At 39.4% G+C, this 12,429-nt stretch overlaps 1 long non-coding RNA gene across 1 annotated transcript; it reads right to left on the bottom strand.

Annotated features, from left to right (window-relative positions):
• Positions 1-4,226: 4,226 nt before the first annotated feature.
• Positions 4,227-11,576, bottom strand: LOC117750982. Its single transcript, XR_004611835.1, has 3 exons — positions 11,424-11,576; positions 10,906-11,046; positions 4,227-4,353 (listed from the first exon to the last, which is right to left on the bottom strand). It is a non-coding gene; the product is annotated as an uncharacterized LOC117750982 (long non-coding RNA).
• Positions 11,577-12,429: the final 853 nt, after the last annotated feature.

The following is a 12,429-nucleotide window of genomic DNA, read 5'->3' as shown; positions in this document are numbered from 1 at the left end:
AGAGAAACGTGTTATTCAATATACAACTACAGCCTGCATGTAATTAAAAAATGCACGACTGATATAAAAGCAGGTAAATGTTTACAATAAAAACTCAGAACAACAAAATGTGAAGCTTAACCGATGCGAGACAAAATGTGGAATCTCACGACTTACATCACACTTTGATTTACTGTTTTAATACGCACCTCACAGTTCATTTAAATAGCCACACTTAGAAAATGAAATATAAATTAATAATGTCCTAAATAATTGTTATTAAATTACGTTGAAGTGGTTTATATTCATGCACACACACATAGAAAATGTCCATATTGCAGCTATAGTGTTTAAAAAGGAGAGCATATTATCGTATGAAGATTAATCTTCTTATAAATATACGATAATATGTTAGATGTGAATATTTCTCCATTAAGAAATACACGCTTTGCCGCTTAGGAAAAAAAACAAAACCTAAAATGCGCAAAAATCTGACCGTTTTCTTTCTATCATAATTTTTACATCACTTCACCGTTGTTATATATTCAAATTCCAGTTTATTTATAATTATAGTTGCGAGAACAAATACAATACCGAGTTATCATTAAACAGGCCTGAAAGGCCAAATGGAAACGCAAAAGAAATGCAGCAGTTCGCTTAGTGCAGTATTTCTGAACTTTATACCATGTTATCAATTCTCCAAAATAAAAAATGTAATCAATAATTAGGTCGCTTGATTATTTATTTAATCAAAGGCAAAGTGGTCCGAGCGACTTTGTAAACAAGTGTTTTTTCTTTTCAGTTTAAAGGATTTTGAAGATTTTTTATAGCACACAAGTTCAAATTACGCATGTGAACATTTTATAAAAGCCAGATTTACCAATGGGTGCCATGCTTTTTTTTTCATTTTTATATAGGCATTTTATCAATTTCATTTTTATTTAGGTACATCTTACCCGTCACCAGGTGTCCTGGTACATGATTGCGTGCGCATCCGACTGCACTTAAAATGGAGGATTTTAGCCGTGTTACGGGTCACCATATCATCCGTCACTGCATTGCAGTGAACATCAGAATATATCAGATCTTTTCGTGAATAATGCAGTCACAATACATAATAATGTAAAGAGACGGGGTCGTAGTCAGAGAACAAATAGATCCTGAAGACAGGCGGAGCAAAAATAGGTCTTATAAACCATTTACCAAAGAGAAACCAAATCTATTCTTTTGACTGAATGAACAGAATTCATTTTTGATGTTTTACAAAAAAACAAGAAATTGTTGCGTTCACTACAGCACGATTGTAATCATTTTAATCCGCAGATGTATCGGCTCACGGTGAAGAGGCCGGGACATCCCATCGCGCATGCACCGAGGCACGCGGGCCTACATGTGCCTGATTTCTTCTTCGTGGATGGCGGACTAGATCAAGCCTTAAGTCAGCAAAACGTGTAACGTGAAGACCATGAAAACAATACAACGGAATAGTGTTAAACACAAAGTTCAAAAACACATTAAAACAAAAAAAGCCAATTCAAATTTTTTATTTATCAAAGTGTGCAGACAGAACAGTGAAATGTAAAATAAAAAATAAACGACAGCGTACACATTAGAATAATTAAAGCACGGCTTTCGTGTTGGAGGTTCACTTAGAATCGGGCGTGTAAACGATGTACCTGGAAGCGTCTCTCGGCACCTCCGGGGTAGACGAGTCCACTCGGTGGGTCGGTGGAGCTCATTGTGAGCGGTCAGCTGTGCTTCAGCAGCACGATCAATACTGGAGGCTTCAGCGAGTCTTAACTCCAATATTTACGTGCTGCTACAGCAAGGCAACCAGCGAATGAGAGGGGGGGGCAAATCCAAACAACTGTCTCTATGTGTGGCAATATTCAGACAGTGGAGAGCAACAGGATTGATGCGCCGCGAGGCGACAGCCAGGTCGTATATATATATATAGTCAGGCTTTACTGCGGCAGCACAGCATGGCCTGCATCTCAGTGTAACCCACAAACCATTCCGTGCTGCTACAGCATCACCAGAGACGTGAAACCCTCGACTTCCAACTGTCGTCGTCTTCTGGGGGCACTCGTCTTCGTTCTTCTCGTCCAGACGGCGGTGTTCACAGATGGCTACTTATTTACCCCGTTAGTCATCTACTTAAAGACGTCCAGACGATCATCGGCACATTTAAAAGTCTTCCGTCCACTCGTAAAGCAGGCCAGGAGGTTCACCACCTGAAAAACACACAAAAACAGACAATGCAATTGAATGCAAGCATGAGGACAAGACGGTCAGCACAGTGCTCTGCAAAAGGACGTTTAACACTATTGTTGTTGAATATCTCTTTTCAAGCTATGGGGACTTCCGATGCTGTTGCAACAGCCCCCCCTCCCCTCCCCTCCCCTGTGGAGGTCAGAGATCTCCACAGGCACGTTCAATTCTCCTTCACAAAACCCAGACAAACGTTCTTTATGGGGTCTTGCTGAAATACACAGGGGCGGTGTCATGCTGAAACACGAAAAGGCCCTTCCCCAAGTGTGTTGCCACACGACTGGAGACACACCGTTGGCCACAGCACCCGTGTGCTGCAGCATTACGATTCCCCTTCATTGGAAGCAAGCAGCCGAGGGGCGGGTCCGTCCACGTCGTGCCCAGAGTCCTCAAGTCATTTCACATCTTTGTTATTTGAGTAAAAATAGAAGGACGTGAGTGAAGAAAGTCGACCAGCCTCGTGCATATTTTACCAGCATTCGGCAAGTGGACAGTGCGAATTCTGTACACTGAGCATAGCTAAACAATTATATATATATATATATATATATATATATATATATATATATATATATATATATATATATATATATATATATATTTTAAACAGTAATATGGTCAAATAAATAATTCACATAGTTTTGTGTCAACGAAGCACTGTGAACACAGGGGAGCAGTGTTGACCGGGGGAGGAGAGCAGTCTGTACTTTAAAATGACTTAGAGTATCACATTTTCCATGCCCAGTAAGAGCCACCTGTGCTCCTGACAGGTGCTCCAGAGACAACTGCTTGTAAAGTGAGCCACAACGATGGTTGAACGTCAGAGGGCAAAGTGCAGCGTCTCAGTCGGTGGTTGAGCACCCGTGGGTTACGAGACAATTGCTGCTTCACCGTCCTCAGATAGCTATGCACCCAATAAAGATCACAGCAGTTGTTTTTTTACCTGGAAGCAATATGAAGCAAAAATATTTTACTTAGTTAAACACAAGCATCTGGTATTTAAAATGCACTTTGACCCTTTTAATGAAGCAAGAGTGTCAACGTATTGGAGAAGTTTGGGTCCAACGTGTTGCCACTAGAGGTCTCAATGGACCTGGAATTATAACCTTGGTCTGATAGCCAATAAAAATCTCCAACGTAAGTCCCTTCAAAAAATAAAAATAAATAAAACTCAAGACAAAACCTGATGGCTTTCTTTCTCCCCCTCTCTCTCTCACACACACACACACACACACACACGTCCGGCTCAGAAGATAAATGGGGGGGAAAAAGTGTGTATATATATATATATATAAAAATTCATTCATCCATTCAAGTTAAATATTTGTGGTTATGAAAATGCAAGCAGGACTAATTTTAAATAGATTCTTACGTCTTGAGGGTCACCAGCTTTCATCAGTTATACTGTAAGACCGGTAAACTTAGAAGGATGTAGAAATGTGGTCGTTTCTTTTGGAATCAGACTTTGAAACTGTCAAGTGTCCCACAAACATCGAACTTAACCAAAATTACATTACGCAACAACATCATAACTGACCGAACAGCCACTAATTGTTCACTGTGATAAGGTGCACATTTCAAAACAGCTGACTGAAAGGTCACAGCTCAATATAAAACACCTGCAGTATGAAGTAGAACAAGTTAGATGGACTGCAATTGCAAAGATAATAACCCTTTCATGATTATACTCATTACCTCCACGTACCACTGTGTGTGTAGGAGCCGGGCCCCTGTGATGACATTTTCTTGCTAAGCAAAAAAAGTCTAAATAAATCTCCAGTTTAGATTTTGGTGCCAATTTAACAATAATTTCTAGCATCTCAAAAATGTGTTTGCACAAAATGTGCACAGCCTTTGCAAAAAGATTCATGGCGCCTGATAGATTATGTTAAATTAAGTTAAATTAGAGAACAATATGGAGGAATGTTTTTAAGTTAAATACAAAAAAGGTAACCAATAATAATAAAGACATTTGATACACCACAAATTAGACGGTTTATTTGTCAACTTAATATCAGGGGTGTATAATTGTCAGCTCTATGGGGCATCAATAAATCGTCCGTGGCTTTTTGGGTTCAAATTACCGGTCAGGCTCCACAACTCCTGCAACAACAAAAAAAAAACATAACTATTGATATAGCTTGTTACATAAAAATGCCCAAAATGTGCACATTAATGGACTCGCGAGAGCTGCCAGTGCAAAAGGGTGTTTATCATCATCGTCTCTAACGTTTGAAGAATTAATAACGATACCAAAAAAAAAAGGTCAACGGAGTAATCAATACAAGTGATTGTTCGTTGTGAACCAAACTGTTAGCTGCAATTACAGACGACAGCTCAGGCAGCTGAAACCAGTCGATACCCCGTTCCTTTGACACTCTACGTGTGTGGGAGCGCACACTATCCACACAAAGTGTGAAAACATGGGAAACATCAAATGTGCCCAATCACTCTTTTATCATAATGTCATATGTTCACGTCCAGTTTTAGACTGTATTGTACGTATTTAACTGCAGTAGAAGTCACAAACATTTTACCTTGTCGATCCTTAAAATATATTTTACAAAAAATGCTAACTACTGACTACTAACCAGGTACGTTGTGTATTTTCTCTTTCAGCCGATCGTTTCTCCAAGTGCAGGTGGAAAAGTTCACATCAACCAATCTAAGCTCTCCCCATTTTTCTCCCTCGTTTCAAAGGCGGCGTGCCCGGACATGTCACCTTCACTGCTCAGCCCATTTAACCCATTCCTACTGACATTTGCTCTCCTTACAATGGCCTCAAAGAGTCACCTGACCCCAAGGTCAAAGGTCAAGTAACCTCCTACACCCCATCGGGGTACAAGGACCGCAGACGACAACCCATCATTTCACGAAAAGTGGTCTGGGCCGGCTTCTTGTCCGTGTTGCAGCAGCTTCTGCCAGTACAAGCATACACTAAGGGAGATTTACATTGACGTCGAAAGCTGTGCAAAAATAAGACCCGACTGGCATTCACATTTATAGTCATAAAGACATCAAAATGTGAGTTTGTGCATTGTGTTCATAAAGCTTTCAATCTGCAGCCACTGAGGCGTTGAAAGAAACTGCAGGCACAACGGCCTTGTTTGAAAACACTAAAAATCACTATTTTATACTAGTTACAGGAATATATGTATATTTAAATTTTTTGTTAAAACACACAATTAAGAAAACCAAATCACGTAAAAAATTTAAGCCAGATAAACAGAGAAAAAAAGGGTGGCAAAATAAGTAGAAAATACACAGTACAAATACACCACAACTTCATACGGTGTGATAACATATACCTGCTGGGGCAGCATGTACACAGCAGGAGATCTCGACAGAAGAGCAAATACAACCAATACACCCCTTAAAAACAAAGCAAACGATTATGATCAGTAACGATAAAATAACTTTTTACAAAAATATACTAAAAAAGTTTTTAAAAAGGGTGCTGAACCCTTACATGTTCATCGTAGACCAGGAGGATGCTGCCAATGAAGAACTACTTTGTTCCATACAAAAACACACCAGCACTGTAATGGTGTTAATCCCAGAAAACCTGTTATATTTGCACAGCCAGCGTAACATGTCCAGTATAGCGCCGGCAGAGCGACTGGGATTCCCTGGAGGCTATAGTCATATCTTATCAAATTAAAGTACAGTGAACTCCGGGAACATGTGAAAACGAATAGCTGGCGAGAGAGTAAACCCATTTCACAGGACACACCGGCAGACATGCGAGCGTGACCTCTGAGTCAGTGTTGCGCTCAGGTAGGTATACGCCACCCTCTCCATCTACTGTCAGGTACGAGTGTTACAGACGGACTCCTCTGGTACACAACATCTATGCTAATGATTGAACTCTGCATGGGAAATTAACTTTAAAAGCCCAACGATCTATACACTTGTAAAATAATGTTAAATACGACTCATTCTGCCGGGGTTTAAATTAGTTAGAACGGGTCTCACAACGGGACAGCGCATGTCTCAAGAGATTTTGCTGCCTCTACTGTAAAGAATTATGCATTTCAAATCTCTCCAGTTCTGTAGTCCTTCATTTGAACCATGACACTAATTTATTTTTTTTTTTTAAAAAGGCACGGCGAGAACCAGCAACACATTTTTAATTAGTGGACCACTACTTGCGTACGGAACCATCAGTATGGCCTGAAATTGAGATATGCACATATTTGACATATGAAAGAGCGTCAAGAGGAAGCAAAGCTGAAAGAGAGCTGAATGGCAGTCACACAATTTCACAAACTTGTTTTTTTTTGTGTGTGCTGCATATTCCAACTCAAATGCCTAGGTTGAATTTAGACACTTACAATAGTCCAGTTACCAGTGTATAACGTGTGTTTAACACCCAACACAACCAACAATCTTTCCTAGTAAAAAAGACTGAGGCCACACTGCTGATGGGGCTTATGTGGAGAACAAATATTTTTAAAAAATGAATAAATAAAATCAAAGAACAACATGGCTCTTGCATGCCTTACTAAATGACTACATGTTAATACTGGCAATATTATTATTTGATGATTTCACCACATTCCTTGGTAGGCTTGACCTACCTACTTACTGTATGCGGTGCCAATTACACACCAGCTGATCAACACGAGTTACAGCACTACATCTACATTTATGTGTGCGGATATTACACAAATACACCAAAAATTGTTTCTTGAAGTAAACTTTAACAAAACGACAAATTGTTGATCACACTGTGAACATATCTGGTCTCGTTGCACCCAAGGGGTGAGGTATTACCTGGTTAGGGCTACTAAAATATATATATATTTTTTAAATACACAAACTAGTCATCAATAATTTAAGATAATTCTAAATATTTCCAATTGAACTGCTCACAAAAATAATAATAATAATAATAATACAGTGGGCTAATCTAGCACCTCGGTGAAAAAAAGACTGGTGCAGCAGAAATGAACACAGTGTGTGTGTGTGTGTGTAGTCAGAGGCCTGTCAGATCTCACTGCCAGTGCTGTTGAAGGTTATCATATTACTCTAAGATGCAATTATCAAGCGGAGAATTCACCAGCACTATAACAGCTGATGTATTCCTTCTAAACATGCTGTCCAATTCCATAAGTACTTCTGTCACTACAACAATAAGGGAAAGTGCAAGCTGTTGAGTGCAACTGCAGAGGATAAAAAGATCAGATTTTTTTTTTTTTTTTTTAGAAATGGGCCTCCCTCCCCCCCCCCCCCCCCCCCCCCCCCCCCTTATTTTAATTTTTACGAACATTTTCAATGCTGCTAATCGACCACCAAAATACATGAATGTTCACATAACAGATTATCTTACTTCAGCAGCACACATAATTCCACAAACTTTTTTTTTTTTAATACAGCAACCATAACTACTTGAAAAAAGTAACGTCACATCTTCACCTTTCAAGTGAAACAGGTGTAAAGCCCAATGCAAACCTACAGTCGTGCAGCACCTACTGTATGCAAAAAATGAAGAGCCAATTCAAAACATATGCTTATAAGAAGCATCTGCTGCCAGTGGTGTTATCAGCCTTAACTTTATGACATACACTCACTCATTTAAAAAAATTAAAAATTAAAAGCAAAGAAATTCACATCTAAACAGAAGGCTTACCGAGAGGACCACATTTGAAACTATTCCTGAATTTAACTCGTGTCTGCGAGCGAACTGACTGATGCATATAAAACCCTTTTTGACAGCTTTGATTTAATGCTGCTGAGGCATAAAACCAAACCCACTTCTGGAAGAAAAACAACAACGAGAAGACACGTGAAAACCTGTTCCCGTCACAGCAAATTTGAATACGATAAAAGTTTGTGCTGAGTGGTGCAGAAAGAAAAAAAAGGAGGAAGAGAAGTGTGGGGATCCTTTTGCAGGCCGGCTACAACACATGTGAGCAAGTACAAGAAGAGAGGCACAGTTTCACCAGGAAATGGGGGTGTGGAGCCCATTTTGCCGGAGGGGTCTGAGAAGACAGAATGATGAGTCACAGAATGTCAAACTAACGGTCTGAAACATCACAACGGTCCTCTGCAAAGAGTTCAGGGGCAAATACCAGAGAACGGAGGGGAGACGGAGACCTGTAGCACTCACAGGAGATTAACTGTAGGCAAACGTGGTCAAATACACCAGTACTAATTTGACAAATGCATACAGGTAGTGTCAACAATACAGGAAACTTCACCTATATGAGCACACCAGATACATAATCAAAAACTAGACCACTGGTGGGTAATAGGTGTATATAGTACTAAGATTCCTGATATTAAAATCTCACTTTGACAAGGCGCTACCACGTCCCTTCTAGTAATTAGTTGACAAATTGAAATCTGTAGTTTTTATGAAACAGAAATATCATCAATAGGCATGTGCACTGCAGCTGATATTATAAAACTAAATTACAAAAGATGCTTTGATTAACTAAATTGGATTTTAATAATCACTGCTTCAACTGAAATATTAAGTATTGCATGTCATGTGTATTTTAGCCTTTTTTCCCCCCCCTTCATTTTAACAAATAGACTGACACTATGACTAAAAATTATTTAAATATATATATCTACACCCAACCAGGCAGGCATTACTTAGTATTTTTTCACCAGAAATATATGGTATTAGAGCAATTTGACTTTTATCTTTAATACGGCTGACACAATAACAGACAGTTTCAAGTTTTAGCATGAAACAAATATAGTAGTAAAGTATATACGCACACACATCAGAGTATTATCGTAAGGGATGGGAATACATCCGATAAAAACAAAAAGATAATATGCTTAATTAAAACAATTATATTTTCCTGCACAATGTTTACAAACATTCTATCTGGTGGTGTAAAAAGAAAATACTACTAAAAAAACCCCATCTCAACTAGCCTAACTAACCCAAATAGCTTTTGTTAGAGTGTAGTTCAATTTATTAAGAACCAGCAATTTTCTAAAAATCCAATCAATAGCTGACACAGCCACACGTGTAGAGGGATGAGTGGAAACTGTGGTTAATATAAGTTGCCCATCCAATTTCAATTACACCATGTGGTGTACATTAAATGTCAAATGTGTTTATTCCTGAAGCAGATCATTTCACACCGTCATATTTTTAGATTGTCATTGTGTTTCATACTCTCACAAATAAAGGTTGCGTCAGTCAAGACAGATCTTATAGTCCTCCTCCACCTCGTTGCTCTGCTGTGTGTCTGAGAGGTTTTCCCCCTCATATCACATTAAACTAACTTCCATCAAACTAAATGCCCTAAAGAGTAATCACACAAAATCTGACCGTATAAAGTGGATAGTTTCATCATGAAAATGCGGTCCAATTTCCCCCAAAAAATTATTATACCGAGGATTCAATTAGCAATTTCAGTGAAGAATGAGCTATGCATACGACTATGGTATTTAGTTCAATTTTCATTCAGGTCATGCATATCCAAAGAAGTGGAAACAGCTCTCAACCTCACTGCTGCAGAGTAGGTATGACAAAATTAAAAAAATCTTTGCAAAAATGCTTATTAGTAAGCAGCCTGTCATTTATAACAGGGCAAGAAGGCACAAGATGGGAATTGGGACAGAGGATGTCAACGCAGTTCATTTCAATTTTTCATGAATTGAAATACCATACTGGACGACGTGGACACGTTTTTGTTGAAATAAATGCAACATTGTAACAGATAGCGAGGCCTCGCATTATGTAACACATTAAACCGAGCTCTACTTAGAAGGAAGTAGAAGGGGCGGGTTTAGGAGCATAATTATATGGAGCCTCTCTTCGCCTCTCTTGTGCTTTATTAGACAAGTAATCATGTTCCTTATTATAAACATATAAAGCAGGACCAAATATCTTACATAGGACACATGTCGTAATTAATGATTAGATCCGTTTTGTCACTCTTTACTGAACCGATGAGACCACGTTGGTTATTTTCTCCCCTTCAACGTTACTTGAACTGAATCAGCTCAGGGCCCACAGAAAGTGGAGCGATAGATAGGAAGTGCCAAAAAAAAAAAAGCCAAAAGGAGACAGAAAGCAATGTATGAAGACTTCTGCATCAAACCACGATGAGCCAAAACTCTTCTTTTTTTTCTTTCAAAACAGCACAACGAGCTAACAATCCAAGTTTGATTTTCAATAACTAATTAATTCAACTTTACTGCATCGTTAGGTTATGACAGCCATTTGGTCTCACGTTTAACGGAGCTATTAAAAAAGGTGAATCATCAAAAGCTGCGACCTATGATTGTTGTCAGCTGGCTCAGAGCCACATCGATGTCTAACGTTATGTTACGTCAAATATATTAACAGACACGAATACAAACGCACGCACCGTTGACTAACGTCGATTAAGACGTGGTCAATTATTTGTCCATCGGAGTTATTACAAGATGATAACGTTCAGACTGCAAACACGTTAAAAACAACATTTACCACACAGATGGGGGTCATAAACCAAACTCCGTCGTTATTATGGACGTCGTGATTGAGTGTAAGGTCACATACAGTAATATAAAATGACAAACTTAAACCAAAAATAAATAAACGCTTGCAACACAACATGCAATTTTACCAGCTCGGACAAAAAAAAAAAAAGTCTGCCTCGGTTAACGAGCTTGGTAAAAAAAAAAAAAAATGGAAGTTACCCGAAAAAGGCACCGTGTTTCCGGGCGTCTCGTGCAGATCGTTTCCCTCCCGAGCCAGTGTCGGTGCCGTGTGCATGTGTTGACACTGCCGACTGTCTCCTCCGCTCGAGCCAGGCTGCGTTTGCACCTCCCGCTCAAAAACTAGGCTCCAATGCGAAGAAAAAAAAAAGAAGAAAAAAATACTCCCAATTATAGTTAAACTTTGATTCATAACCACAAAAGTTAAAAAAGTGTCACCTTGCTAACACAATAATTCGTATTATTATTATTTTAAATAAATATAATCCTCTCCCCCTCCTGGATAAAAAACGTACCGCTCTATTTTTCTTCTTCTACCGTTTCAAGCAGTCAGACATCCCTCCGTGCTAGCAGGCTAAGCTAACAGGCTAGTTGCTATGGAGTAGTAACGTTCCAAACTGGCAAAGCTGGCCAACGGCCGGGTCTCTCCTCCTCCGCCCGTATTCCTCTCCTTCAGCCCGCCGACTAAAACTAATTCAAATACTAATGGCGTCAATTACCTGCGTTTCCTCTGACATTACGCGGTCCCCCCCTTCTCCTCCTCCTCCTTCTCCTCTTCTAAAGGCGCAGTTAAATTTGTTGCGCCCCCCCCCCCAGTCTCAGCGACAGCTTTCTATATTCGCCGCATCCTCTCTCCGCAGCTGCTGAGGCCCTCGCTGCTCACTCGAAAATGGCGCCGAAAGATACACTCCTCATTCAAATTCGATAGAGCCTCCCACTTCACCCATTGGCTGGATGCGGACTGGAATCCGCGAAGCTCATTGGACGCTGAAAATGCACTCTCGCGTGCCCACGCAGCGCTCAACAGAGAGAGAGAGAGAGAGAGATTAACTATTTAGGTCCCAAACGACATTTACAGCACTCACCCGAGCTTTTTAAAAAAATATCTACGTTCAAACTTGTTCAAACCAGATTGTTTTTCATGTGAACTGGGTTTTTTTCATTTATCCTAACACCTATCAAAAACATTGTGCAGAAACAAGAGAAAGTGCAATAAAGTCAATAGTGGCATAGATACACTATGTTCATAGCCCCAAATAAACATTACATCGCCTTTATTTTAGTTGCATATAGTGGTTGGATAAGATTCCTTCCTTAAACATCGCTGTTTGTCAAGTTTCTTACCGGTGACGAATATAAATGTCTAAAACTTTTACCGGTAGCTCCATTGCCTTTACCTGTATACATGACACATGTCCATGGTCTGAACTGGACACATACAGAAATTCACTATAAAGTGATTCCCAACAAAACAGCAATGACTGAGAGTTGCAATTGGCCTTGTGGTTAAAATGCACTGTTCTTTACTTAGATGACCCATATTTAACTGTGTCAGCATGTATAATATTGCACTTTAACTCACTGGTTATTCCTAATCACGTATGGCATATATCAACATATAACTAAATGCTTTGATATGCTTTTTTTGTCAGAGTTTGAACTGTATATAAAAACGGTAATTAGCCTACAGACATTTATAAAAAACGTTTGTACCGCATATCATGG

This window comes from Cyclopterus lumpus, chromosome 21, assembly GCF_009769545.1.
Source record: "Cyclopterus lumpus isolate fCycLum1 chromosome 21, fCycLum1.pri, whole genome shotgun sequence".
Lineage (NCBI taxonomy): Eukaryota > Metazoa > Chordata > Actinopteri > Perciformes > Cyclopteridae > Cyclopterus > Cyclopterus lumpus.
Note: the sequence above shows the minus strand (reverse complement) of the source record. Positions and strands in the feature narration are given on the sequence as shown.